This window comes from Dipodomys merriami, unplaced genomic scaffold (assembly GCF_024711535.1).
Source record: "Dipodomys merriami isolate MVZ:Mamm:240054 unplaced genomic scaffold, mDipMer1.0.p SCAF_16, whole genome shotgun sequence".
Classification (NCBI taxonomy): domain Eukaryota; kingdom Metazoa; phylum Chordata; class Mammalia; order Rodentia; family Heteromyidae; genus Dipodomys; species Dipodomys merriami.
Genome location: NW_027202937.1, coordinates 13,596,431 through 13,623,571, shown reverse-complemented (window position 1 = coordinate 13,623,571; position 27,141 = coordinate 13,596,431). Strand labels below are relative to the sequence as shown.

General features: G+C 41.4%; 10 non-coding genes across 10 annotated transcripts; 3 read left to right on the top strand and 7 right to left on the bottom strand.

Moving 5' to 3' along the window:
• The first annotated feature begins 766 nt into the window (after positions 1 to 766).
• Trnaf-gaa (transfer RNA phenylalanine (anticodon GAA)) lies at positions 767 to 839 on the top strand. The gene has a single exon. It is a non-coding gene; the product is annotated as a tRNA-Phe (tRNA).
• A 650-nt stretch (positions 840 to 1,489) lies between these two features.
• On the top strand, positions 1,490 to 1,563 carry Trnat-agu (transfer RNA threonine (anticodon AGU)). The gene has a single exon. It is a non-coding gene; the product is annotated as a tRNA-Thr (tRNA).
• A 926-nt stretch (positions 1,564 to 2,489) lies between these two features.
• Positions 2,490 to 2,562, bottom strand: Trnaf-gaa (transfer RNA phenylalanine (anticodon GAA)). Its single transcript has one exon. It is a non-coding gene; the product is annotated as a tRNA-Phe (tRNA).
• Positions 2,563 to 8,073: 5,511 nt separating this feature from the next.
• Trnaa-ugc (transfer RNA alanine (anticodon UGC)) lies at positions 8,074 to 8,145 on the bottom strand. The gene has a single exon. It is a non-coding gene; the product is annotated as a tRNA-Ala (tRNA).
• A 2,440-nt stretch (positions 8,146 to 10,585) lies between these two features.
• On the bottom strand, positions 10,586 to 10,658 carry Trnav-cac (transfer RNA valine (anticodon CAC)). Its single transcript has one exon. It is a non-coding gene; the product is annotated as a tRNA-Val (tRNA).
• Positions 10,659 to 12,353: 1,695 nt separating this feature from the next.
• On the bottom strand, positions 12,354 to 12,425 carry Trnaa-agc (transfer RNA alanine (anticodon AGC)). Its single transcript has one exon. It is a non-coding gene; the product is annotated as a tRNA-Ala (tRNA).
• Positions 12,426 to 14,502: 2,077 nt separating this feature from the next.
• Trnaa-agc (transfer RNA alanine (anticodon AGC)) lies at positions 14,503 to 14,574 on the bottom strand. The gene has a single exon. It is a non-coding gene; the product is annotated as a tRNA-Ala (tRNA).
• A 2,274-nt stretch (positions 14,575 to 16,848) lies between these two features.
• Positions 16,849 to 16,920, bottom strand: Trnaa-agc (transfer RNA alanine (anticodon AGC)). The gene has a single exon. It is a non-coding gene; the product is annotated as a tRNA-Ala (tRNA).
• A 2,437-nt stretch (positions 16,921 to 19,357) lies between these two features.
• Positions 19,358 to 19,430, top strand: Trnar-ccg (transfer RNA arginine (anticodon CCG)). The gene has a single exon. It is a non-coding gene; the product is annotated as a tRNA-Arg (tRNA).
• Positions 19,431 to 23,043: 3,613 nt separating this feature from the next.
• Trnal-caa (transfer RNA leucine (anticodon CAA)) lies at positions 23,044 to 23,149 on the bottom strand. The gene is made up of 2 exons: positions 23,112 to 23,149; positions 23,044 to 23,089 (listed from the first exon to the last, which is right to left on the bottom strand). It is a non-coding gene; the product is annotated as a tRNA-Leu (tRNA).
• Between the last annotated feature and the right edge of the window lie 3,992 nt (positions 23,150 to 27,141).

The following is a 27,141-nucleotide window of genomic DNA, read 5'->3' as shown; positions in this document are numbered from 1 at the left end:
GAAACTATGAGGCAAGATCAATCTACCCTCCTTTTAAATTGTTCTTTCAGTGACAGAAAACAAATACGAACCTTAAGATGATTTACTGACATTCTTTGAAAAACTTAAAAGAGTTTTGTGTTGTTTTGGTGTGTCAAGGTGATGTATAGAGGGGTTACAGTTACATAAGTAAGTTTAAAAAAGTACATTTCTTGCCAAACTTGTTATCCCTTCCCTCATTTTTCTCCTACTTTCCCTCCCCCCCCCCCTCACCTCTCCCAGAGTTTTTCTTTTTAAGTGAAGAAAAACTTGTTATGGGAAATGCCATCTTTAATTTTCTAACTTCCTGACAGTTGCTTTTATGTAAGTGTGTTTGTCGGTATCCACATATTCTGTATTCTTTTAGCAAAGTTGTCATTGTTTAGTTCCATTTTTTCATCATCTTTGAACATTAGGTAAGACCAAAGTACAAAGATAAGAGAGAAATAAGGAACCCCAAGAATCTTTTTTTTTCTTTAGCTTTTTACATTTTTGGGCTGTGTGTAGGTCAACTGCCAGGACTGCAGGGAGCAGAAATGCCTTCTTTGAAAACATGTCGGCCTCTTCCGTCTATCCATTCATACTGCCAGGAATCAGGTCCAATCGACATACACAGAAAACAACGAATTGCAAATCTTTCTGGGTGAGCAATTAAAATCGAGCAATTTCTGAAGCATTCATAAAAAGGCGGGAGGAAACTGAAACTAAGTATTGTAAAAGAAATAGACAAAAGAACACTTCTGAGCTTGCCGAGATAGCTCAGTTGGGAGAGCGTTAGACTGAAGATCTAAAGGTCCCTGGTTCGATCCCGGGTCTCGGCAAGGTGTACTCTTTTCATAAGCTTCTGTTCTGAGAGTAGTGTGACCTTCTTGAATCAAGTATTATTAGCTAAATAAACTTCCTAACTGTATTTCCTATTCAACTTGGAAAAAATCGCTGCTTCCTTTTTGTCTTTGTTTGTTTTTACTTTTTAACCAATACTGAACAGTGAACCCAGGGCTCTATTATCGTTAATACGGTTGAAATTCAGTAATGAAATCCTCTTTTATTGTTTTGTCATATTGTATATAGCTGATAGAATGTCATAATAGACACTGAGGTGTGCTGGTACAGCAGGGAGATGGGAGTTACCTAGTCACTGTCACTGCAGATGGAGGAATTTCCATCCACACTATAGCAAAGCCCAAAGGAAAGGGCGTCGCTCGACGTCTCTGCAGCACCTACCCCAGTCCGTACAGACCATCAGGAGTTACCGAAAATCCATACATGAAGGAAGGAGCTGTGCTGAAATAAGGCCGTGAAATATGGAATCTAATATTACACATAATATATGTATATATGTAAAGCTGAGTTTCTTATAACTTTCTCTCATCGAGAAATGTTCATTTATGTGGGCGTTCTAATAACATTTTTCTACAGTATTATGTACCTGTACTCTCTGATAAAAGGAAATCAAAAAGTACATGATGTGGGCTCCGTGGCTTAGTTGGTTAAAGCGCCTGTCTAGTAAACAGGAGATCCTGGGTTCAAATCCCAGCGGGGCCTTGCAGGTGACCTTGGAAGGAAGGATTCTTCTTTCTAAAACCTCCTTTTCTGGTTTCTTCTCTCAAACTCCTCTCCAATCCCGAATTTGTGCATTACATGAAACCTCCAAAGCCTTTGGATACAAAGCAACCAGGTTTTCTTACACCCGCTCAACTTTATGAGAAAAGCAAAGCAGTAGTGCTTTGAAGACAGTGTCTTACCTTGTTTTGGGGGGTTGTTAAAATTTTCCAAAACTCACTTTCCACTGGGATTTTCTTGTGTGGTATTAGTTCATAGTCCAATCTTTATATCGTGTGAAGACGGGAGAACGATCAATTGGCGTTCAGTGTGTGGATGTGGGCGAGGATTTTAATACAACGGTCGCCAGGGTTGAGGACTATAATTCAACTGGGGGTGGGGTTGTCAAAGGAGGAGGAGAGCAAGAAACTTGTGACACTCACTATACTAGGATTCTCATTTAATACTGTTCAGCGCCAGCTACATAATGCACAGAGGCCCAGTGCAACTCAAGGTACCAAGTCGAGTCCCTTACTCAAAAAACGTACGACAGTCGCCATAAAAGATACTAAAATACAAATCTCTCTCTCTCTCCCTCTCTTCCTCCTCCCCTCCCTCCCTGCACACATGATGGAATTTTTAGAATTTACTCTTTAATATCATTTTAATTAAGACATTTTTAAATTATAAATTCTCAGCACAAAGTTTATAGAGTACATTTTTAATTTGCACAACATTAAAATTAAAAATTCAACCCCAATCGCTGTGTGGATGGAGATGGGGGGGGGGGGAACAAGACACACACATTACACAGGTTCCCATTGCTAAAGTCCCATGCTCTGTTGTTCTACCACATCTCAATTATAAAACACAACTTGTAAATTATAGAAAGTTTGTAAGGTTGACAGGGATCAAAGTAAACAAAAGTCTGCCGAGACCCGGGATTGAACCAGGGACCTTTAGATCTTCAGTCTAACACTCTCCCAACTGAGCTATCTCGGCTACTTGTGAGCAGACTTTTTGTGTTTATTTTTTCTTTTTCTTCAATTGTTTTCAATTTTTTTTTTTAAGAATGTTGCACATTTTTAAGTGTTACTGTTGGATGAGCTTGCCAGCTAGAAAAAGTTAAAACCTATTGTTTTCTACTCATACTGTTGGATCTAATTCCTGGCAGGGTTGGGTGGAGAGGGAAAAAGGGATAGGTATTCCAAAGAACGCATTCCATGTTTCACATCTGGTGATGGACCCAGGCAAGTTCAGAAAATTAAGAAAACTAAAGAAAATTTTCTTGGTTTTTTTCCCCCATCTCAGTTCTTTAGCCTTTTATAATTTTCCAAGATACTAAAAATGGCACCAAAGCTAACTGCCCTTCATGTGGGTTCAGGATTCCATCTCCTGATGACAAATCTAGTGGGATATTTTTTCTCTTCTGTTCTCTCCTCTTCTTCCTGAGTGCTGTAGAAGACTGGGGACTACAATCAGGGTGGTACTGAAGGCAATTCACCAGATCACATTTAGAAGAGTAGATAAAATGTTAGAAAAACAATGGGTGTTAGTGAGTAGCTATCTGAAAACTGTGATTGAAGAAATGAAATTAAAACTATGCACTTTTTATTCCCCTGGCTAGTGGGAATCAAATTCAAAACGTCATACATACCAAATTCAAAACGTCATATATACCACCTTATACCTCTGAGCAACATCATGATAGTTTCTCTTGGAGATACATCTTGAAATGTTAGTGTTAGTATCAGATTAGAAAACCTAATTGTTGGCAGGAGGAAATCCACTGAAATAAATCTAAAATCACTGAACTGGACCTTGCATAATTACTACACCAAGAAAGAGATGATTGAATTACAGACCAAGTGACAATTCATCTACTCCTAGAATATCTCCATTCCAGGCTGAAAAATTATGGACCCAAATGCCAAACCTTAATAACCCCTAAAAAATGCAAAGCAGTCTGTCATGACAGGAAATAGATCACTGGTTGCTTGGGAAAGAAGAGACAGGAGTTGAATCTAACAACCACATTCCCCTCTCTGACTCTTGCTTCCTTGCCTGCTTTTTTCTGGACTTGCCAACATGAAAACAATTCTCAAGATACGAGATTGAGGGAAATAACTAGAAATAAGAATATTTTCATTTTGCATATAGGATACCAAGATGCTTCCTGGATTTAAGGTAAAGATACTCTGGTCTTTACTTGTAGATAGAAAGGTAAGTTAGTCAGACTTCAGTTAGCCTCACAAAAAAGGGGAAAAAAAGAGAGAGGGGAGGAACTTTGTAAAGAATACAGAGTATGAGCATCATTATTTCTGACATAGCATAATAAAGAAAGAAAGGGTGCTTGTTATATGGGGGTGTAGCTCAGTGGTATAGCGCATTCTTTGCATGCATGAAGTCTTGGGTTTGATACGCAACACCTCCACAAATGTCATATTTTGCCTGATTTCTAATAGCCTGTATACCATACATTTAGTAATATAGAAACCACTGTTGTGCTTTTCTGCTTTTAATTGCTTCATTCCTTCTGCTCAGATAGAAAGGAAATATAAATAATGCAGTAACACAATAATTAAAGAAAAAATCTTACAAATACCATGAAGGCTATCGGATTAGCCAGTTTTTTCACTTCTGCTATCATTCTATTTATGAGACCAAACTAAAGAGAAAAAACAAAGAGCAAAAAAAAGAAATAGGAACTGAGTGCCATGGATCATGCCTGTAGTCTTAACTACTCAGCAGGCTGAGATCTAAGGATCACAGTTTGAAGCCATCCTGGGCAGGAAAGTCGGTGAGACTCTTACCTCCAATAAACCACTAAAAAGCCAGAAGTGGAGCTGTGACTCAGGTGGTAGAACACTAACCTCAAGCAAAATACCTCAAGGACAGTACTGAAGACAACAAAAAGGAAAAATAGATAGATAGATAGATAGATAGATAGATAGATAGATAGATAGATAGGCAGACAGACAGATAGATAGATAGATATGCATTTTTTTTTTTAGCCACAAGAGCTAATCCTATAGACACGACACAGCAGTGTGAAAAGTTAGGGTGCTGTAACTAGAATTTTCCAGATCCCACTATCTCTGAGGAAAAAAATTAGATAGCAAGTCAAATGCCTTGAACATGAAACTGTTCATAAAGCTATGTCTCATACCTGAAATAGAACACAAACTGTGAAGAGAGGTCCTGGTTTAACTGGGAATTTGAAAATGAGGAAACTAAGGAAAGCCCCACCACCCACCTGAATTAACTTTGCAAACAAAGGGTTGCATATTCTCTGTAATATGGACATTTGGCTTTTGACCAACTCAAGTAATAGAGAAGTCTTGGCATCTATGATACCAACCATCTGCTTATCTTTTCCATTCCTTTCCATTGTATCTAAAAATCTTGGAATACAGATGCTTAATGCCAGATGTTCAACACAAGCTCCTATAGGCAGGAGACATTGTCAATAAATCAGTCAATCACTGGAGAAATCAGCAATATCAGTGTCATTGCTTTGCTTTAAGGAGTTCAAAGTCAACAATATTTGGGATAAAATTGAGGGCTCTGTAAAATTAGGGTCAAATTGGTTGCTCTGTAGATAGCATCTCAATTATTCTAAAAGGTACAGTGGTCTGGTGACATATCTAAAACAAACACTACAGGAGGTATTTCAGTGCAAGGAGCATTCAAGTTTGACTTCAGACCAGAAAGGAAGTACATACACTATGTGCCAGTCAGTGGGATCTGTCATTACAATGCCCCCACTGTGAGGTGTACCAGATGATTCCTTTTACTGTTTGAAGAAGGAAGCATTAAGACACATAGTATAATGTCATTGCAACAAAAGAATTTTTAGGAAACAAGTCAAGCTTGTAGTCAAAAATGAAACTTCCTTTTAAAAAATAATAAATTCTTCTCCCTGCTTGGCCAGATTTATTCACAATACTCACCTCTCCTCTGCTGCCCCCTCCCCTCATTTTCCCCCAGCATTTTCTATTCTCATTTGGCCACACTGCTTCCTTACTGAATTTAGTTTCTGGCTCAGGAATATCAGAATCTCAGTCCCAAGTCCATTCCTCATTCTCAGTCACTCAGATGAAAATTTCTGCACATTATTTTGTACTTTAATGACACTTATAAGCAGAGGTGATGGCAGTTGAAAGAAAAACAACTGGACACAGAACATGTTTTAACTTGTCTGTTGTCAGCCTATTGTGGATAAGTATTGGCATAGACTCAGCAGGATTTTCTTGTGCATTTTTAAATTAATTGGTGGCACTGTTTGAATATTTCCATAGATCTTCCGCTTTGTTCTTTCAAGTGTCCACTGTACCTCGAGCAAGACTTCCCATTGTAAAGGTTTTGCTAGGTCAGTGAACCTTGCTTGAGAGCTGCTTACTGATGCATTGTTCATTTCCTTAATTAGGCAGAATGTCAATTGTTTTGAGTTAATAGAAAGACTTCATCTTACTTCATGGTGGGTTGCTTGCTCAGCAAATGTGAGATTGCATTGGGAAAAGAAATTAAAACTTAAAGAATTTTGAAGTTGTTATAACTTTGATCATTTTTTTCCTTTCTGAAAGCTTTGAGCAAGTGTGGTAGAGGCACTGGAGATGGAACCCAGGTACTAGTGCATGCTAAACACATCATCCACCACTGAGTTATAGCCCTAGAAACAGAAGAGGTGCTACACTTTTTCACATTACTGGTTTCCTTTATAGTCTGACTGATGATCTGTCATGACAAGGTAGAGAATTTTTACTAAGCTTTCTTTCTGTGTCTGAAGTCTTATGAACCAAACCTTGTCTTGAAGCGCTGTTAAGAGGACAAATGCATCATGCACCAAAAGCCTCGTGGATCTTCCCTTGGTGGTAGTCTCCTATAAGGACTATTTCCAACTAACTGGGACTTCCAGTACCCTAAGAGAAAAGAAAATGTCCCCAAATTGATTTTGAGGGGGCATGTTTTCACATTATCCTTTCCTAAAATATCTTCCTCCACCAACAAAGATTCCAGAAAGATACAAAAAAAACAGTGCCAGAAAATACAAAGACAAGCTCTTGAATGATTCTGAACACAGATTAGGACATTAAAATCGTCTAAAATGATTAAAGATTTAACCTTAATACCCAACAACCTGCAGTGTACCAATTCAACAGGTAACTTTCTAAAATCTGAAAAAGAAGGTATCTGACTGATTAGAGAAGAACTGTCAGAACCAGTATGTTTGGGTCGTAGTTTGATCTTCTGTCAGTCATCACCTTGTCTGTTAAGCTCTGGGGTTGTCCCAAATGCACTTATGTGAATATCTAATTTGATCTTTGCAGCATCTCAATTTGCATAGTCATTGTTGGACTCCTTCAAGCATTTAGAAAAGACAATTTATGTGTGTTTTAGGAATGACCCTATTTCTCCACTAAATCAAAAAGTGGGAAGGTTCTAAATACTGTAGGAGACCTAAGAGCAATGACAGAAATCCAGTGAGAATAGAGCATCACACCATTGGAGTAAACAAGCTTCTTTATATAGAGATATAGAAGTTTCCAGACAACGTTTTAAGATTAAAAGCAAAAATTGGAGTAACTGAGGAAATGTCGGAAAATGAATCAGGGGACACCCATTGAGAATATGTTGCTTATATTCACCACTGCTTCTACTTTGGTGTTCGAAGGCCTCTAATTCCCTTCTCAGCGCCCTGCCACCCACTTATCTGAAAAGACATCCGATCCACAGCAGCCCAGAGTGGTTTTGTTTTGTTTGTTCGTTAAAGATTTTTGAGACATGATCTCAGTTGGTAACCCCAACTGGCCTCAAACTCTCCACCCCTGCTCAATCTGGCATAGTGCTGGACTTAACAGACGTAAACCAGGCTCACGGCAATCCAAGATTCATTGTTGGACCAAACTTCTCACTGTGTTCTCTGCACAGGTCGATTGAGACTGGTATGGAAATCAGTAGCATATTCCCTCTCATTCTCTTCTCTCTCCTCCTCCTCCTCCCCCTCTTTGACTCCCACCTCCTCCTCCTCTTCCTCCTCCTCCTCCCCCTCTTTGACTCCCACCTCCTCCTTCTCTTCCTCCTCCTCCTCTCTCCCCCATCCTTCCCTCTCTTTTATGTGTGTCTTTTGCAGGAGAGAGGGTGTGGGGCGACACAATACCCCTCCCCCTAAGGATTCCCCCGTCCTCTCTTCTCCTTGTCTTTAATAATGGGGCAAAACGGGAGCCTGCATGAACTGCCTGCGAGGCGCAAGCTTTTATGCGAGTTCAAGAGACGCCAGTAGAAACCCGCTCCTGTCCTGCCCGCTGTCTATTGTCTTCTCTCTGCGGGTAGACGACTCTTAGGAGATGTTGAGACTCATAGGCGAGTCGGGAGAGGTTCAAGGCAATCCGTTGTGTTGTGTTGTTTTTACTACATGTATGTGGGAATAACACAGACAAAAATTAGCAGAGCTGAATCTGTGTCTCTTAAGGAATAAATTAGAACAGAACTCAGTCAGAGCAAAAACGCATATGGAGGTGCCGGGGATCGAACCCGGGGCCTCATACATGCAAAGCATGCGCTCTACCACTGAGCTACACCCCCTTCCCTTGTGTCGCTGCTGTTAGTGCTCACCTAGAAATAAGTTTTATTTTTCAGAGGCTTCAGGTTCCTCTGTGTCATTGGTTAGTAGCCGAGATTCTCGGCTTTGGGAAGAAGACAGGCGCTCAGTGACCGGCGGCCGACACTGATTCTGGAGAGCGTTGGACTGGAAATGGAGGGCAGGAGATTTGCAAACGTGCGTTTGATAATCTCCAGACATTTCTATCTGTGGCTTGAAAACAGTTGAAAGGAGGTGTGAAGTGTCTCCCACGGCGTTTGGCAAGAAATCAAGTTCCGATTCTTCTGATTTCTTCCAGATTATCTCTTAGCCCGAGACACTGAGCAATTAGAGAAACTTTGCTTTTTCCTGCTTAAAATGCTTCATAGTTGCTATGGTTATGGTTTGTTCAATCGGAATGTTAAGGACCAGATTTGACGGGAACCCGTCAGCAAACCCAGGACCAGCAAATAAATAAATAAATAAACACCACACACACCCCCAAAAAAACCCACAAAGCTATTTACTTTCAATGATGCAGCAAGAAAGGAATAGAGGATTATTTGGCATGTTATTTGCACCTTCTTTTTTTTTTTTTTTTGTCTTCCCATTAAAGAAATCTCAAGTGAATCAATCCTTTTCCATTATTTTCTTCCTTTTACTTGTCTTTCTTATGCTGATACATTCACTCTGAATGGTGCAAAGACCCAGGCATTAGAAATGGGAATTATAATGTGTTTCTTTCCATGAAACATATATTTTTGTTTATTTATGCTGGTACTGGGGATTGTACTCAGGGTCTCCTACTGCCTTTTCCACTTACAGAGCTATGCCTTCATTCTAAGAAGTGATTAAGTCTGGGATTTGGCCACTCAAGTTGATTTCAAACCTTGATTCTCAAATCTCAGCTTCCTGGGTCGCTAGGTTTATAAGTGTGAGCCACCAACACCTGGCACAAAATACATTTTCAAAAGTGTGAGTAAAGTAGTAATAGATAGGTGGATATATGAATGTATGAAAATATCACAATGGGTAGTTTTCGAAAGATTGTCTCTAGGCAATTTCCAAACAACTATGTTTCTGCTCCTAAAATATTCCACCCCGTTAGTCCACTTCCAAGGCAAACTACTTGGGGATATTTTCCCCCAACCACAAAGAAAGTTGTTGGGACAGAACTTTGTCTTAGATCTTCAACCTCAATCTGGAAGGAGATTTCATAATCTCAACATTTTATTTGTGTTTTACAAGAGTACATTTGAATTCTTGTCTGTAATATACTCAGAACTCCTAAAAATGCAAATAAAAAAACCCTCAAATTTTAATTAGAATGGACAGATTAATATGCACTTCACCAAAGGGGGAGGGTGTAATTCAAAATAGCTATAAGCAATATAAAGGTTTACATCAAGAAAATGTGAACTTAAAATATAATAAAATAGTATCTGCTTTCACTAGAATCACCTATCCTAGAACTGACAATATCAAGTGTGGTTGAGCCTGGAATGTTTACAAATTTCTGAGAAATTTATAACTCTACACTGGGGAAAGTATATTTGAAAATATAGGCTAAAACTAAATAAGCCTATAACTTTTGATCCAAGAAAAATTTGTGAGCATTTCCCTTGAAAGATGTTCACAGGCCTATTTGTAATTGAGTTAGACTTTCTATCAAAACAAAAGCAAACAAACAAAAAACCCTAGGAGCACTCAATGTCCATTAATAGAATAAAATAGTATATTATGTTGTATAGTTTTTATACAACGAGATACACCATAAAAAGGACTAGAAAAGAACTACTGCTAGAAGCAACAAATTATATATAGTTCTTAAGGAATGTTTAATCAAAGAATCCATACCCAAATCAGTATGTATTACCATGGCCTGAATGTGTCCCATGTAAAATTAGGGTGTCCCCAGTGTACTATTATTAAAAGGTAGGGCTCTTAAGAAGAGATAAGGGTATGGGGGCTCTGTCCTCACATTGCAATATTTTGTTTTGTTGCTCCTTTCTGTTCTTCCACCTCTGAGAACATGTGGAAACAGCAGAAAGAGTTTCATAAGACTCTAGACGCTGGAGCCCTGATCTGAGACTTCTCAGCCTCCAGAACTGTGAGATGTTAAATGTGTGTGTGTGTGTGTGTGTGTTTATAAATTATGGTCCCAGATGTTTGTCATAGTGGTACAAAAGGAAATGCTTCTGTTCATGTTATTGAAAGGAAACATGACTGTACTCAGTGGTAAAGTGCTTTAATATGGCCAGGGTCCTGGATTAAATCCCCAGCACAAAGAGGGAAGAAGAGAGGAAGATGATCTATCCATCTATCTACCTATCTGTAGAGAAAGAAAGAAGAAAGGAACTGAATGAGTCATTCCCACCATCTTAACTTATTGGTGTTTAAATTTAGGGCTCGAATTGTGACACTATCCTAAAAGGGTAAAGCCATTGTTTCCGCTCGGTTTCGAACCGAGGACCTCTCGCGTGTGAGGCGAGCGTGATAACCACTACACTACGGAAACCCTGACATAGCCGGGGCAAGCCTCTTTTCCGTGATCTAGCGTAGGTAAGTAAGATTTGAGAATTTTACTTTATTTAAACCAACTGTGCATTTAAAATAAGAAGAACATCCGCCTTAGATAGCTTTTAGATGTGGGCGCGTCTTAAATCTCTACTAGTTAGTTGTTTACTTTCTCCCTCCGCCCCCCCCCCCAGTTGTTGGGGTATCAGGGAAGCAAATGCTTCGGTAGACGCTCTGCCACCCAGCCACACACCAATGTAGGTAGGGTCTTAAGTTGTAGTTTGAAAACTCTACAACATTAGAAAATCTATGTTCCCCATTCAAATGTGCGGGCAAGTCGTATTCCTCTTGTTGAGTAATAATGGCAACAATTTCAAGAATTTTCAGGGGGGAAAATTGCTGCTGTGAACAAGGGCCACTTGTAAAACAAATGTTTAATAAAAACCATCAATATATCTGGGCAGTTTTAAAGCACAATTCCCCATTGCAGAAAATGGGAAGCTTTCAGAATGATTATTTCCCATGATCGCTTCAGATTTAAGATTTAGAGGATTTCCTCCCCAAAACATTTTCGATTTCCTTACGTTTCTTTTTTTCTTCTCCGGTTTGTGAAGCCTGAACTTTCCCAGAGACAGAAAACAATATTGATCCACTCTTAACTTAAACCCCAGCAGCTCACCTATCCCACCCTACCCCACCCCACAACACACCACATCACACATAGACACACTGTTCAGCAGTCTTTGGTTTTTTGTTTTGTTTTTGTTTTGTTTTCCTGTGGAAAAGAGTGAGATTGAAAAAGGTCCATTGGCTGACATTACCTTGTTAGGGGAAATGAGCTCTGCAAGGATAAATACATATATTTTCTCTCAGATGTAATCTGGTGGGGGGAGGACATGAAGTAAAGGCAGACAATTATGGATATGAAAGAACTAGGGGAAAGCAAGGAAGGGAATGGGATAAGGGAAATGTAATAGAGGAGATAGTTATACATTATATATACACATATAGAAAACCCTCAGTTAATTAAAGTACGCTGAAGTTAATCAATATACACTTTAAAACTTTTGAAAAAGGCGGGGGGAAGCAAAAAGAGGAAAGAACCTATTATGATTGGGAGAATCAAGTTCCTTCTTTGTCTTTACAAAAAAGAAATTACAAAAAAGAACTTTCCTCCAGCCTGATTTTGAACTCTGTGAGACACTTTTGGTCGTGCATTGGGGCTTCAACTCTGTCTGGGCCTGGGCTTTAGAGCCACAGCACAACTTCTAGCTTTTTTTTTTTCCCTTCATATGAGGTATCGAACCCAGGGCCTCAGGTATGCAAGGCAAGCGCTCTACCACTGAATCACCTTCCCAGCCCTTAGGTTCTGGAATTCAGTCTCTTGGCATTTTGGACTGGAGGTTTGCTAGCAGACCTGAAGAACTACTAGTTCTGTCTACTAGATTTGGGCTGCTTTTTTTCCTCATTCGTCAAAAATTTTGTAGTTAAACAGTGACTATTATGTGACAGAAAATTAAATGACTTGCAAGAATTGTTTGGAGAGAATAACAGACGGATTATATAGTTGCTACCAAATAGTCTGTGATAGCTTCACCTGTGACACAAGTTGTGAAACATCACAGACAGCCTTGACAAACACACACAGTAAAGGAAAAATTGCCCAACAATTTCTTTAAAGGACTCTAGAGAACAATGGAGGTACTGGGGATCGAACCCAGGGCCTCGTGCATGCTAAGCACGCGCTCTACCACTGAGCTATACCCCCAGGATGTCAGCAGGGTGCCCCAAAAACAAGGATTAGTGACGTTTTTTGGCAAAAGCATGACTTAGTGACTATCTGTAAGTCTTTGATGATTAAATCGAGATAATTGTCTCTTCTTGATTTTAATTCAGCTACTTTTAAGTTCCTTACACCATGCCCTTCTCTGTCTTTATAGATAAAATAGGAGAAAGCTAAGTTAAATATAAAATGAATACTATTCATTTTATATGGCCGTGAACAAGCCATCCTAAGGTCTTTTTCCCATCACATTATTTTAACCTGGAGCATGTTTCTAGTCTGTGCTTTAGCATTTCACATACACCATCCTCTTGAAAATTTTCTGATTATAACTGGCTGTGTTTGACTCTTAGAAACGTATTGCTTTATATGACTCTCCCATTTGAAAAAAAAAAACTCTTAAAAAAACAAAAACCCCCTGGTGAGGTTTCACAGCTGGATGGTATTATGCCCCAAATTCTGGGTTCAATCCTAGTACTAAGGAAAAACAAAACAAAATAAAAAAAAAAAACACAATCACTCCTCCTTGTGAGTAGTTAGTGGTTAGTTTGCAGTTAGGTCTTTTCCCTAGAGGTACAAAAACTCTGGACCACTTTTAACCAAACTGAGGCACCTACTCAGTGGAAAATATTTGTCCTTAGCCTGATCTTTGTGCAAAAATATTCCTACCTAAGACTTCATGTATATGGGTTGCATCTTGTACACATTCTTAAAACTATAGAATGGCAGTTTTGTGCATGTTCAGATCCCTTCCAAAACTGCCACGTCAAGTTCCCTCATTTCCCTACTATCAGCCCACTACTGTGACTACATAGAAAAAGTAAAATAAGACTAATTTGAGATCAAGAACTTATTTACTGATGGTTGTGATACACAAACAAGTGCATGTTTTCCATGACTCTTAGAATCCAAGGTTTATTGCCCTGGCCTTCAAACTTACATGGAAGACACAGAAAGTAAAAATCTACCACTGTTTAAAGACCTTTTGTTAATACAAACAAGTCCTTAAGAGTCAGTGGGGGCTGGTGGGAAGGCAGCTCTGAGTTCTGATAACTTTTCCTATTTACAATGAGGCAAGGTACAAAAACACCTAACTTCCCAGTTCACATTAGAAGTAAGCACAAGATTTGTTTTAAAAAATATCTAAAAGAAAACAAATACTTTACTTCATCTCCATTCATATATAGTGATTCCGGAAATTAAAAAAAATAATTCAGCAACACAAACTCATTTGCACAATTTTTTTCTTTATAAGATTAGACACAACCACAGATATGATCCATCCCTTTAAGTCATGGCATTCAAGCTAGCGCTTCTTAAATTTTCTGGCATGGAGGACTCACCTGGCAACCCAAATAAAAGGTGCTGGGCTCTCTGGAGAGCTAACTGGGAGCTGAGCTGGCCCTTTGAACAAGCTCCCAGATCAAGCATCTGAAATATCCCTTTCCTATAGAGGGCGCAGCTGTCTTAGATAAAATTAAGCCTGTGAATCGTGTAGGAAAGTCAGAAATTCTCGGTCCAGAACCACACTGGACGTGGAGCTGTGGGCTTTGACGACCTCCAGCTCCAGGCGCGTCCCGAGGGAGCCATTCCGGCGCAGAAGCGTGCTGCCCCTAACCTTCCTCGAGGAGAATCACTGCTGGTCTTCCCGCCCTGCAAGGGTCCACGTTTCTTCGACTTGCGCAGCCTTGCAAAGGGTGATCGCGGACAGCCAGGGCTCAGAAAGACAAAGAAAGACTAAGAGACATGTTTGAGAGCTTGGGCTGTTCCTCGGGCTCAATCTTCCCATCCGTATCTTTTCTTTGCAGCTTTTTTTTTTTTAACCTAATGCCACCGGAGACGAACCTGCTTGTCCATTTGGCGCCTCGTTGCGGTTGGGGCTTTCCTTTGTGTTCTGGCTCGGTCTTTGCGAACGCAGCCGCGCTGCGTGATGCCCGAGCGCGAGTAAAAGCGGGGCAGAGGTTGGGAAATGGATGGATCTTATGTCCTGTGTGAGCGAGGGGAAAGAATAACGCAGTGAAAGGACGGCGGGCGGGGGACACCACGGATGGCAGGAAAACATTGGAGGTGCCGGGGATTGAACCCGGGGCCTCGTGCATGCTAAGCACGCGCTCTACCACTGAGCTACACCCCCCTGACGCAGCCATGCTCTCGGGAATACATTCAAAGCAGAAAACTGCTTTTTTTGAGTGATTTCATTTTGCTGGTTTTTTGTGGGTTTTTTTGTTTTGTTTTGTTTTGTTTTGTTTTTTCCATCGCAAGCTGGATCCGGGGACCCGCCTCGCAGAGAACCAAATCGCTGACCTTCTAGATGGAAAGGCCCTCCATTCGTACTACAGGGTCTTCCCACTCGGTCACTCTGCACTCACATGCAAACACAGTCCGCACTCTCCCTCTGTTACCCCGCTTCTTAAAGAGTCACAAAGTCTAACGTAGGATGAGGAGACAGGTATAGAGATATTAGCTCCCAGATGAGGAGAGAGGACAAAAACAGATGCTGTTTATAAAATAAAGTTCAATTTACTTTATAAAATGCATTTAGTGTTTATCATAACTTTTCTGTTTGCTCAAATGATGAAATGGAAAACTACAGGCTCATTTCACATAAGACATTGAATGCCTAGAGCTTAAAGGAAATAGAAAATGGAATTCAACCACACATTAAAAATAATAACCAGGACATCCTGGTGGGGTTTATTCCTAAATTGCAAAGATCATTCACGGTTAGGAAAGACATTAATTAACACGGTCCGTCAACTTGACAAATACAGTAAAACTGTCCCTGGGCCCGGGTGCTGGTAATGGAAGCTATTCAGGAGTTTCAGATAGGAAGCTCACAGTTTGAAGCCAGCCAGTACAAGAAAGTCTGTGAACTATATATCTCCAGTTAAACCCCAAATAAATAAGTAAGTGCATACATATATCAAACAAAGCTGGAAGTGGAGCTGAGCAAAAGTGCTCAGGGACAGCATCCAGGCCAAAAAAAAACAAACAGAAAACCTGTCCATGATTATCTCCAGAGATGCAGAAAAGGTAAAAGCCAAAATCAATGTTCATTTTAATTAGCATGCATTCATTTTACAATAGGAGGTTTCATGGTGACATGTATACAATGTATCCCAATTACCCTCACTGCCCTGCTATCACTCTTCCTCTCCTCTTCTATTGCATCCTTTTGCATGGTTAGCCCTGGGTCTCCTTGACTTTTATACATGTCTCTATGGGCATTAAGTCCACACCTTTATCCAAGCTCCCAGTATTATCTGCCAAAACAGTTGTGAACTGCCTTTCCCAAGGCCTGTTCTGATTCGACCGTCCTTCTTAAGAATCCAGAACGCTCGAGTTTGCGTCCTTAGGCTTGACGGGAGACCTAGTAATGGGCTCTTACCAGGGTTATGCATAGGAAATATGTGTTAAAGGATCACATGTGTGTCTGGGGCCCTTCCATCAGGAAAGAGGTGAGAATCAAAGTGTGTTTTATTAGGTGTGTTTTTTTTTTACATTCCCCTCCTGTCTTCAAAATTTTTTTAATTTTCTTTATGCAATTGCACAAAATAGATCCCATATAACAAAGGCATCTCGATCAGTGTCACCCTCTCCAACAGCCTCACCCACCTTGTCTCCTCTTTTAAAACGATCTGAACCAAGTGCTTGCTTCTTCCAACGAGGCAGGACCAAAAGCCTGAAGTTAATGAACACTGTCACAGGTTTCTATCTAGATCTGAACCTTACATGACACACTAAAATTTACTCTGAGTAGAATCAGGAACAGTAACACCGAGTGAAAAAGAAATGCACGTAGAGTGCCAAAATGGGGTGGGGGAGGGAGGGAAGAGAGGGGAAACGAGGTGGAGAATGTTAGGAGGGAAGTGGGGGATCAGTTTTCCTGTCCTCGGGAGCTGCTCCACAAACTAAGGACTGTTAACAGAATTTCCTATGTATCTTGCAAGCCATATTTCTTGTTCTTTCATAATGGTGGTAAGGATAACGAATGTGATTGGGTTTGTTAATCGGGTGCATTGCTTGTTTGGGGGCTGGGGGCAGGGGCGGGGCGGTGGGTAGGTGGGGGGGAGGGGGAAAGTCTTGAATCCCGAACAAATCCTGGCTTCCAGTCCGGGTTCGTCTGTTTCCTGCCAGTGATCACAGCTCCCCTCTCTCTCCCCAGGGAGTGCCAAGCCCCTAGAGCACAAACGCATCTGTACTAAAAGCAAAAGATACTGGATTGTTTCTGTTTTCTTTGACTTCCATGTGAACTGGAACTGATCCAGGACGGGAAAAAAATTTGTCAAACTAGAGAGAAACAGCCCTGGATTTGTCTGCAAACGTTGAGTTTGGAAAAAGTGGAAAAATTATCAAACTAGAGAGAAACAGCCCTGGATTTGTGGGCAAACGTAGAGTTTGGAAAAAGTGGAGGTGCCGGGGATTGAACCCGGGGCCTCGTGCATGCTAAGCACGCGCTCTACCACTGAGCTACACCCCCTCACGACGCAACCTTCCTCCAAATTCTTCTATGACCTGTTACAACCAATAGGGAGGCTACGCTCCACGATGTCAAATTCAATCTTTGAGTCCTGTGTAACTAAATACTGCCTCGTACCGAAAGTCTGCTCTAGCTCCGGGATCCCCCAGGGCCTCAGCCTGTCTGGATGGCTGCTTTCGGGGTAGGGGGATAAGAGATTGTCTGACTTGGTCACCCCTGGGAGAGGGCTGAGATGGTGATCTCTGCTTTTTAAATGAGGGAAGAGGAATAATAATAATAACAATAATAATAATAAGCAGAAAAGTATTTAAACGCTGCCGTGGGGATTGGATACATTAAGAGGGGAAAGATGCGTGGGGGGTGGAGACGGACTGGAGATCGGCTGCCGCCCGCCCGCCCGCAGTGACGGCTCCTGAGAGTTCCCGCGCTGCATCTCGGGTTCGGGAACCCGCGTGGACTGAGTGCGTCTCCCCGGGCTCCGAGGCTCGGGTGCTGAGAACCACCGAGACGCGCGCGGGAAAGAAAGGCGCACGGCCGCACCCGCGGTTATGGCGCCCCCTTCCGGAGGAAGCCTTCGCGGCATCGGAAGTTACGCCAAACGAAGGCTTTTCCTTTTCTTTTTAAAGGTTTCATCTGCAACTATGATTATCGTTACAAAGCTCTGTGCTGATTCCAGGGGTCCCTGACATCCCCACTACCCACACTCGATGCAAACACCGGGCATTTCCGACCGTTCATCCAACTGTGGTATAGTGGTCAACTCAGTGGATAAATTACCTAAGAAACATAATTAAAACATTTTTTTTCCTGGTATCATCCTGGAGACTCTGAGCATTTACAACCTCTCCAAAAGAAGGCCTGGGAATCTTGTGTTAGTGAATTTTATCATGTGAGCTTGGAAACAAATGAGCCTGAAAAATCTCCCAATGATCTCTAGATGTTTCCAGTCAGAATGCCCTCGATCGCCATGGCCCCTGGGTTTCCTCCAAGTACTAGAGGTTAAGGAAAGTCCCATGTTCTAAAGTATCGAAGCAGAAGGCAATGGTCCTTATGGTCTTGCCTGTCACAGAGTGTTGGTATGTCAGAATCTTGAGCAACTGGCTGATGAAATACCAATGGAAAACATTATCCCCAGATTTTCTAAGTTTAAGCATCTTAAGCCGACTTTGTACTCTGAGGCACAAATTACTATCCCTATCTACAAGCACACAAATTGATGTCATCCCCTTTCAGGTGAAAAGCTACTGAAACTTGCCTGGTCTCAATTATTTGCTGCATTCATTCTAATGCACCTTTTAGAATCAAGGTTAAGATGTTTTTCTAAAATGAATTGGGATGTTTTTTCATCTCTATGTGCTCAGGAATGTATAGATCTCTGAGTGGCAGGGAAACACAGGTTATTATTTCATATTTTGTGCTTACACTGAGATATCCCCTACTTCCACTCTGTGGTCTCTCCTTGATTAATAATTTTAGGGTTTAGCCTTCAGTGAGAAGTTAAGATCCATAGTAGACACATTTAAAATGTTGACTGAAAAATTCAGAGATAATGAAGTTCATCTTTGTCTTCAAAAATACTACGGGAGAAACTACTGGGAGAAAAACAAAATGGAAGGCGATGAGGAAAAGTCTGTGGGTAAAAGTGTAGGAAGGAAAGAAATTTGGCTCTCATTTCATTTTGTTTTAAATAGCTTGAGGTTATCAAGAAACCAAGACTATGTAAATGGTGGTGTCATGGCTTTACTTCTAGGGATGGATATGTTACATCTTTCTAAGCTATCCACATTTGATGACCACAGGATTCCACCCCACAAAACTATTGTTCTGTGGATTAAACCATAGTGCATTAGTGGACATCTTCTTGTCAAGACCAAATCAAACATGAGAAGTTGCCAAGCCAAGCACAGAAGTAATTCAAGCTCCATGAAAATCTCTAAAAAAGAGCCATTCGCTCCACTCTTTTTAAACCAATAGTATTTGTAAATATTATAACTTCTTTATTTTCCAGTCTTGGGTTAATCTTACGTTTTCCAGCCAAACCATCTCTGAAGTTTCCAGGTTATATTCCTTTCGGAATCCTACTCTCCGAAAATCAGGATGATTTTCTCTGTCTTCTTTTCTGAACGGTTGTGTGACAATGGCAAATTGATCTTTGACCTCAGAATCTTTCTTCTGACCCTCTCTCTCAAGTCATTCCTTAGTCCAAGACTTCATCAGGTTCACATTTAAACAATTATCTAAGTAATGATACTGTAATAGTTCCTGAAACCTGTTTTAGATGGTTCTTTAAATGGTTAACTTTAAGTAAAATTTAATTAAAGTAAGTTGTTTTGTTTTTTAAATCAAGCCAGATCTTCACAATCAGTGTTGGAAAGTCCCCTCCCCCACCTTTGTTACATTTGTTTGGGTCTTACGTGATCTAACTTCCTCATCGCTTGGCCGCGTGGCCTAATGGATAAGGCGTCTGATTCCGGATCAGAAGATTGAGGGTTCGAGTCCCTTCGTGGTCGGGAGCTTTTTGCCTATCACCATTTGGATCTGATTCTTAAAGAATGAAGCAATTTAGACAATACTTAAATTTTCACTTACAACATTTTCCTTACCCTTCTGGTTATTCTCACCTGACTGCTGGTTCACAAAAAAGAGTAATAACAATTATTAACCAATACATAGGAAATTCCTGTTGGGTGGCAAGTGCTTTGCAAGTGAACAAAAAAAAAAAAAAGGGCCTGTCCACAGGAAATTTCCTTTCTACTACTTTGATAAAATCTGATTAACACTGGGAGGAAAAAATATTTCAAGTATTAAAATTTGCTTCAAGACCTATGAAAAGAAATAAGCAAGAGGCTGAGAATAATAATAATAATAATAATAATAAAGACCACCAGCTCCAAGTGTAGTTCATTGATAATGTCCCTCTCTGAGGCCCTGGGTTTGATGCCTAAAACCTAAAAGCCAGTCATTCCCAAACTTGACAACAGCAGAGGTTAGTGTTCATTGAATACACACATTAAATGCATGTTTCCACATAATACTACAAGACATTTGTTAATGTTCCTATTTTAGAGAGGAGAAACTGAGGCTTAGGAAGGTACGCTTTTTTAATTAATTTATTTTGTACAAAGCTACACAGTTAATAATTGGTAAATCAGAAAAGTAAGCCAAGATATATCATTTTGGGGGGCACAGGTTCAATGTTTAAATCAAGGGTTTGTGGAGCTGTGGGTGTAGTTCAATGATAGAACATTAGCTCCTTGGTTTGATCCCAGAACAATAGTCAGTTAATCAACCAATAGATTTTTGCCTATGTGCATGGTAGAGTTTCGTGTGTGTGTGTGTGTGTGTGTGTACACATATATAACATAAAATTGCCAATTTAGTAATTTAAGTGTAAAAATGGTATTAGCTGGGGTTCATGGCTCACAACTGTAATCCAAGCTACAGATTTGGAGGGAAAGTCTGAGTGAGAGAGTCCATCTCCAAAATGACCAGCAAGAAACTGGTCTGAATCTTTACTCTTCTGTACATTACCTTTAAAATAAAAATAAATAAATATATTAAAAAAGGAAATTGGTCTGCAGTTTCCATGGTAGTGTGCCAGCTGGGTAAAGGTAAAGATCTGAGTTCAAACCCATGTACTGGTGAAACACACACACACACACACACACACACACACACACACACACACACACATATTCGATGGCATTAATTACTCACAGACTTGAACAACTATCACAACAATCTAGTCAAGCAATTACTTCTAATTCCTTCAGCCCCTGTTCACCTACCACTCATCTATTTTCCATCTTTATAAAATTGTCTATTCTTGATGTTGCCTATAAGAGGAATTACACAGTATTTGTCTTTTTGTGTCTATCTCAGGAAAATGTTTTTTAAGATTCATGCATATTGTAACGTATTAAAATTTCATTCCTGTTAATGCTTAGCATATATGAGGAATTGAGACTCAATATCGCAAAAAATAAAACATTAAAAAAAAGAGTAGAGGACTACAAAGTCAATAATATCACCAAAGTAGGATTAATGATTACCCAAATCATATCTTAGATGAGAGCTACTTGCTCTGGACTCATAGGGACATTTTAATATATAATCTCACTATATTGTTTGGTGCATGTAGTAGCTCTACTGGATCAAAGGGAAAAACAGTTCTAAGAATGGTCAGAACATAGCAGCAGACACACTTTTAAAATCAAGGCATTCTTATTGCCTACAACTTTCTCAGGAAATATTCTTTCTTGTTCCCATTCCCTGGGAAGTATGTCACTGGGATAGTTCTGGGAAGCTCCCCTCACTTCTTCTGGGGTACTGTCTCATTAAGAAATTCTTCCTGCCCTTTTGTACGTGTTGGAACCAATAAACAATTAGATAATGGGGCCTTATCAAAACTCCTGTGAAAATGTAATCCCTATATATTAAGAGGTGGGACCAGAAGGGATCTGTAAGAGGTGACAGTGTTGTTGGCTCTGTTCGTTGACACTTTCATGTCCTGTCGTTATATGCTACTCTCTCCTCCAGACACTACAAAGTCCCTATCAACAGTCCCCATTTGATGAGGTCCTTTGACCTCCGACCTCTTAGATGCCAGCCACCGTGAGGTGAATAACAAGCTGATTAGCATATATTAATTGTAAAGAGAAAAGGGTTTCATTGAGTCATTTCCAAGTACGTGTGGAAGTTTTCCGGATCAAATTCATCCTCTCCACTCTCCCTCATCTTCTCTTCTTCTAAAACAATTTCAATAGGTTCTGTTCCTCTATCATATATAAATATAAAGTAATTGGACCACAGTCACCCGCTCTGCTGGCCTTCCTGCTGGTATTTGTACCCCCACAAGTTTTCCTGTGATTCATTGCTAGCACTGCTCCGTTGCATTCATTTTTTATTGCAAGTTGTCTCACCATCTGCCTATCATTGGCAATTACATACTCGATTCCTTTTAGAGGCACCTTTGAACCAAATTATATATTAAAGGTGACTCTTAAAACACTCTATTTTTTTTAATTGTGAAAATACCGTACGGAGGGGTTACAATTACACGAGCAAGGTAATGAGTACATTTCTTATCAAGCATTGTTGCCTCCTCCTTTGTTTCCCCTTCCCATCCCTTCCCATCTCCCCCCCTCACCAAAGGTAAAGTTCATTTTTCGACAGAATGTCTTGTATGTCTCATTGTTGCAATGGATCCACCTGTAAACCTATTTAAATAATTTGTTTATTCCCTTCCTCTCCCCAAACTATACCAACATCAAATACAGTGAAAACAGGAGTTATACCGTGGGGGAGGGACATACAAAGCAACAAAGAAATCCTCTTATAAATATTTAAACACTCTATTTTGAAAAACAACAACAAAAACGTATTTTGATCCACAGAACCCAGAGCCTAAATCAGGTAACGTAAAGTCACACGCCTTCAAGAAAACTTTACAAACCTTCTGCCATTCTATGATTAATACTTCATTCAAAAGTTTGTTTGCCCCCCCCCCTTTTTTTTGGAGGAAGGGGAAAGAGCCACAGCCACAGCTCCAGACAGTGCTCACTTCCGACTGAAGAACCCAGACTATCAGCAGATGCAGCGCGAGTGGGAACCGGCGTGATTGGCTTAGGACGTGTGTGAGAACTCATCCCATAACTTTTGAAACATGGGACAAAAGAGCACAGGGCCGGTTTAATTTTTCTCTAGGGATGGCACGACCGACAGACCGTCAGCCAGAGTGGTGAGGTGCATGGGTAGCAAAGCGCTTAGGACGTCTTCAGGGGAGAACGGGCATCTGGGGAAAAGCAGGAGGGAATCCCGGCCAGTCTCCGGGCGGAGAACCCTGCAGCCTAGCGTTCCCGGATTCTCACACCTCATCTTTCCTCCTCCAGATCAGATCCCCCTTCAGTAAACCTCAGCCTCTTTGCCCCCAGATCTCGCGGTTTCTTAAGCAGATTGCGGTACTTTCGCTTCTAGCCTTTCAGTTCCTGTGAGTCTCTGAAAAACATAAAAAAGAAAAGCCACGCAGGTATATAAGGTTGTATAGATGCAGTGGAACGCTTGGTTATGTGCGCGGCTCAAATCAATGTTCAAAAACGGAAGGTAGAGGAAGAAAAAGGCTTGTGTCAGAAGTGGGATTCGAACCCACGCCTCCATTCGGAGACCAGAATCCCCAAAGCAGGGAAGCTGAGCTTGAGTCTGGCGCCTTAGACCACTCGGCCATCCTGACACCCTGCGGAACGGAGGAAATTTTTCCCCTAACGTAGATAGCGGGCGGGAGCCTTGTCTGTGACGCGGAAGCGCACGTCAGGGCTGCGGGCGGCGGGGAAACACGGGCACCGCCGCCACCTGCGGCTCGGAAAGACGCGCCTCGGCGAAGAGAACCAGAAAACAACTAGAGGAGCAAGTGGGTGCATCAAAGTAGACACGGTGTCTTAGGAAGCCTCAGGCCCGGGCCTCGCACAAGTTTCTCCTCCGCAGGCACACGGGGTGCTCACACGGCCCACCGCGGGCCTTCTGGAAGGAAGGGAAGAAGATGATCTTTGCCTGGGAGCCTGAGTCCGTTTGTCAGATCGGAGTGTTAATCGTCCTCAGTTGCTGACGGCTTCTTAAGCAGATCGCGGTGCTCAGTCATCGGGAAAGATCGAGGATCGGGCTCTTTGGTCCCCAGAACTGCCTTGTCGTTGCAAGGTCTTTAAGGGGCACCGAACGCGACCCCGCGGGTCTCCTCCCCCCCCTCCCCACGTTGACCCTCCCCCAGGCGGGGGCACGGCTCCAGATCGCGCATGCGCAGCAGCCACCCACTTCACTACCCCCCACCCTTCGCACTCCTCCCACCCAAGCCCACCCCACCCCGAGCCCCACCCCACTCCATCGCTTCCCTCCAACCGCTCGACACTCCCTGGGAGTTTTAAAAGGCGAGTGGCGGGAGCATCCATATTTTAGTCGGACCCAGGATTTTCCAGTTTTCCTTCGCTTTTGCTCCAAGCAGTTGGCTCTCTGAGCCTGGAAGTCCAGAGAGGTTGCTTATTTTAATAACACCCGAAGACTGAAAACAGCAGGAAATGATTCTGCTAAGTGGACACCCAAGTGCCACCCAGGGCAGGCGGCGCCGGGCAAACCGTACACGTACGGTGCTGAAATTCAGCTGTCCTGACTGCTACGTGTGGGATGCGTTTAGGGAGCAGTAACCCAAGTCTGCATGTCTTAATTATAAATTGTACCGAAGCCGGGGCGCGGGGTAGGGGTGGCTGGGGGGCTCACGCCTGTCACCCTAACTACGCTGGAGGCTGAGATCTGACAAGCCTGAGCCAACTCTTACCTCCAATAAACTACGCCGCTCTGGCTCAAGTGGTAGAGCACCTTGAGCACAGAGGCTCGGGGACATTGCCCAGGCCCCGAGTTCAAGCCCCAGGATGGCAAACAAACAGTGCTGATATTACTTTCGTGCAGGTCCTGGGGCCTGAACTCAGAGCCTGGGTGCTATACTTGAGCTTCTTTGCTCAAAGCTAGCACTCTACCATTTGAGCCACAACTCCACTTCCAACCTTTTGGTGATTAATTGGACATAAGAGTCTCACTTTCCTGCCTGGGCTGACTTGAATAGCTATCCTCAGATCTCAGCCTTCTGAGTAGCTAAGATTGTAGGTAAGAGCCACCAGGCCAGCCTTAGGCTATTTTTAAGTACCACACACATGAGTTTTCTTTTCCTGTAAGGCAAAGGTTCTCTTTCTTGCATGAAAAGAAATAATTTCAGTTTTAGAAGTCCCTAAGTAGGTTTCCATAACTGTGTTAGGTTTCGTGTTATTTTTTTAAAAGGGGAAGGAGTACAATGAACACTGATTTCTCAATTTTTCTTCAAGATATAAAATTTTCTGTATTTTTTTTCTCCTCCATAAACTATACCTCTACTGGAAGGAAATTACAATAACTTAATTACCTACAATTAGTGTTTTATTCTAATTTCAAAGTACCTATTAAATGTAGAAAATATGGAAAAAGTCAAGATTAAAAATTACTCATAATCTCACTTCAAAGAGGTAACTACTATTAACATCTGACATGTTTACGGGAATCCTTTCATATGTCACACATGTGTTCATATGTAATAGATATGATACATACACTGCTAGCTTTCCTTTATCTTCCCTCTCCCTCCATCTCCCTCCTCCTCCCTCTCTGGCTCTGTCTCCCTTTCCTTTTCTTCTCTGCCTCTGTCTCTGTCTCTGTCTGTCTGTCTCTCTCCCTTTCCTTCTGTATCTCCCTCTCCCTCCCTTTCTTTCTCCTTCCTCCTCCCCTCCCCTTTTTTTTCTCCTCTTACCCCCCATAGCCCACTGGCACCTGACTAACTTCAACTTTTAAAACTGAACCCAGTCCTAGTGGTGCACACCTGTAAGCCTAACTACTCAGGAGGCTGAGATTTGAAGATTGTGGTTCAAAGCCAGGGCAAGAAAGTCCATGAGACTCTTATTTCCAAGAAACTAGAAAAAGCTAGAAGTAGCACTGTGGTTTGAGTGGTAGAGTGCTAGCCTTAAGCAAACAAAGCAACTCAGGGACAGCTTCTAGCCCCTGAATTCAAACCAACCCTAGGACTGGCAAATTAAAAAAACAATACTGATAGTATACATCATTTTACTTAATCATTTTACTTAATATTTTGAGAGAGTACATCTTCTGACATCAAGAAAACTTTTTTGTTATGAATGTGTTGTTTTGTAATGGCAGTCAATAAGTGAAGAGAAGTTATTATCATTCAAGCTTGGGGGAAAACAAAAAACAAAACTTTTTTTTTTTTTTTGCCAATCCTGGGCTTGGACTCAGGGCCTGGGCATTGTCCCTGAGCCTCTCTGGTAGCACTCTACCACTTGAGCCAGAGCACCATTTCTGGCTTTTTCTGTGTATGTGGTTCTGAGAAATCGAACCCAGGGCTTCATACATGCTAGGCATGCACTCTGCCACTAAGCCACATTCCCAGCCCCTCACTCAAGATTTTAATTTCAACTTTGAAATGAAACTCTTGACTTTAAGGGCTTAAAAATTGAATTCAGGCTGACCCATGGAACATGTTCTACCACTGAGCTACATCCCAAGTCAAGCTCCCTAAAATTATTATATAAGGTCTATACATACGTGAAAAGGGTAAATGTTCAAAAAGGCACAAGGAAGACATATAGACTGAACATAAAACTTTCCTCTGACTACTGCTGCACACACACTATCTCCTACAACACAAAATGTTTGTTTTCTGCAAACCTTTTGTTGAATTCTACTTCCTTTTCCCTCCTTCCCCACTGCCTTGTAACTTTTCCAAGGGCAGAAGCCATGTTACCTTGTAGTCCCGCCAAGCCAGTTTCAGCTGCAGTGCCCAACACTACTTAATTGTGTATTTGAATGAAAGAACCATTGTTTTTCAGTTGTCAAGAAGCAACAGCGCTGCATGCATGAGGCCCTGGGTTCAATGATTCCTCAGCACCACATAAGCAGAAAAAAATGCCAGAAGTGGCTCTGTGGCTCAAGTGGTAGAGCACTAGCCTTGAGCTGAAGAGCTGAGGGACAGCACCCAGGCCCAAGAGTTCAGGCCCCATGATCAACCAAAAAAAAAAAAAAAAAAAAAAGAAGAAGAAGCAACACACCCACTACTGCTACATTAAGAACACTTTTGGTTTTTACTGAGAGGCGTGTAGCTTCCATCTATACTCTGGTCTGGATTTGAGAAAACCAATGACAACCGAATAAGGTTCATTTATCATCGAAGAGCTATTTGTTCTTAATTTCATAAGGCCTTCAGGTGGCAATTATGACATACATCTCTCTTAAACATTCACAGCATAGGCTATATTCAGTTTCTCTTTATTCTCTGAGCATATCTCTTCTAGGCCTCTTCTGCTTTTGAGGAAGATGGTATTCTCTGAACACTGGGCTATAGTAAAAAAAAAAAAAAAAAGCTAAAGACACACCCGTGTGCACATACATGCATACACAATTTTTGTGTTTTTTGTGTGGCAAAATGCAAACTGGAGATTTGCTGAAACCCTAAAGTTTAACTAACAAACTGGAGTTGTTCCAAGTAAAAGAAACAGAAGGGTTCCCAAAAAGTCTTGGGCTGTGTTTGCCTTTATTGGCCCAAGCTTTCTACAGATGAGTAATTTAGGATTATTTGTAAGTTAACCCCATTCAAAATGGCAATCTTTTAATTAAAATTTCAAATAAAAGCCTGTGAAT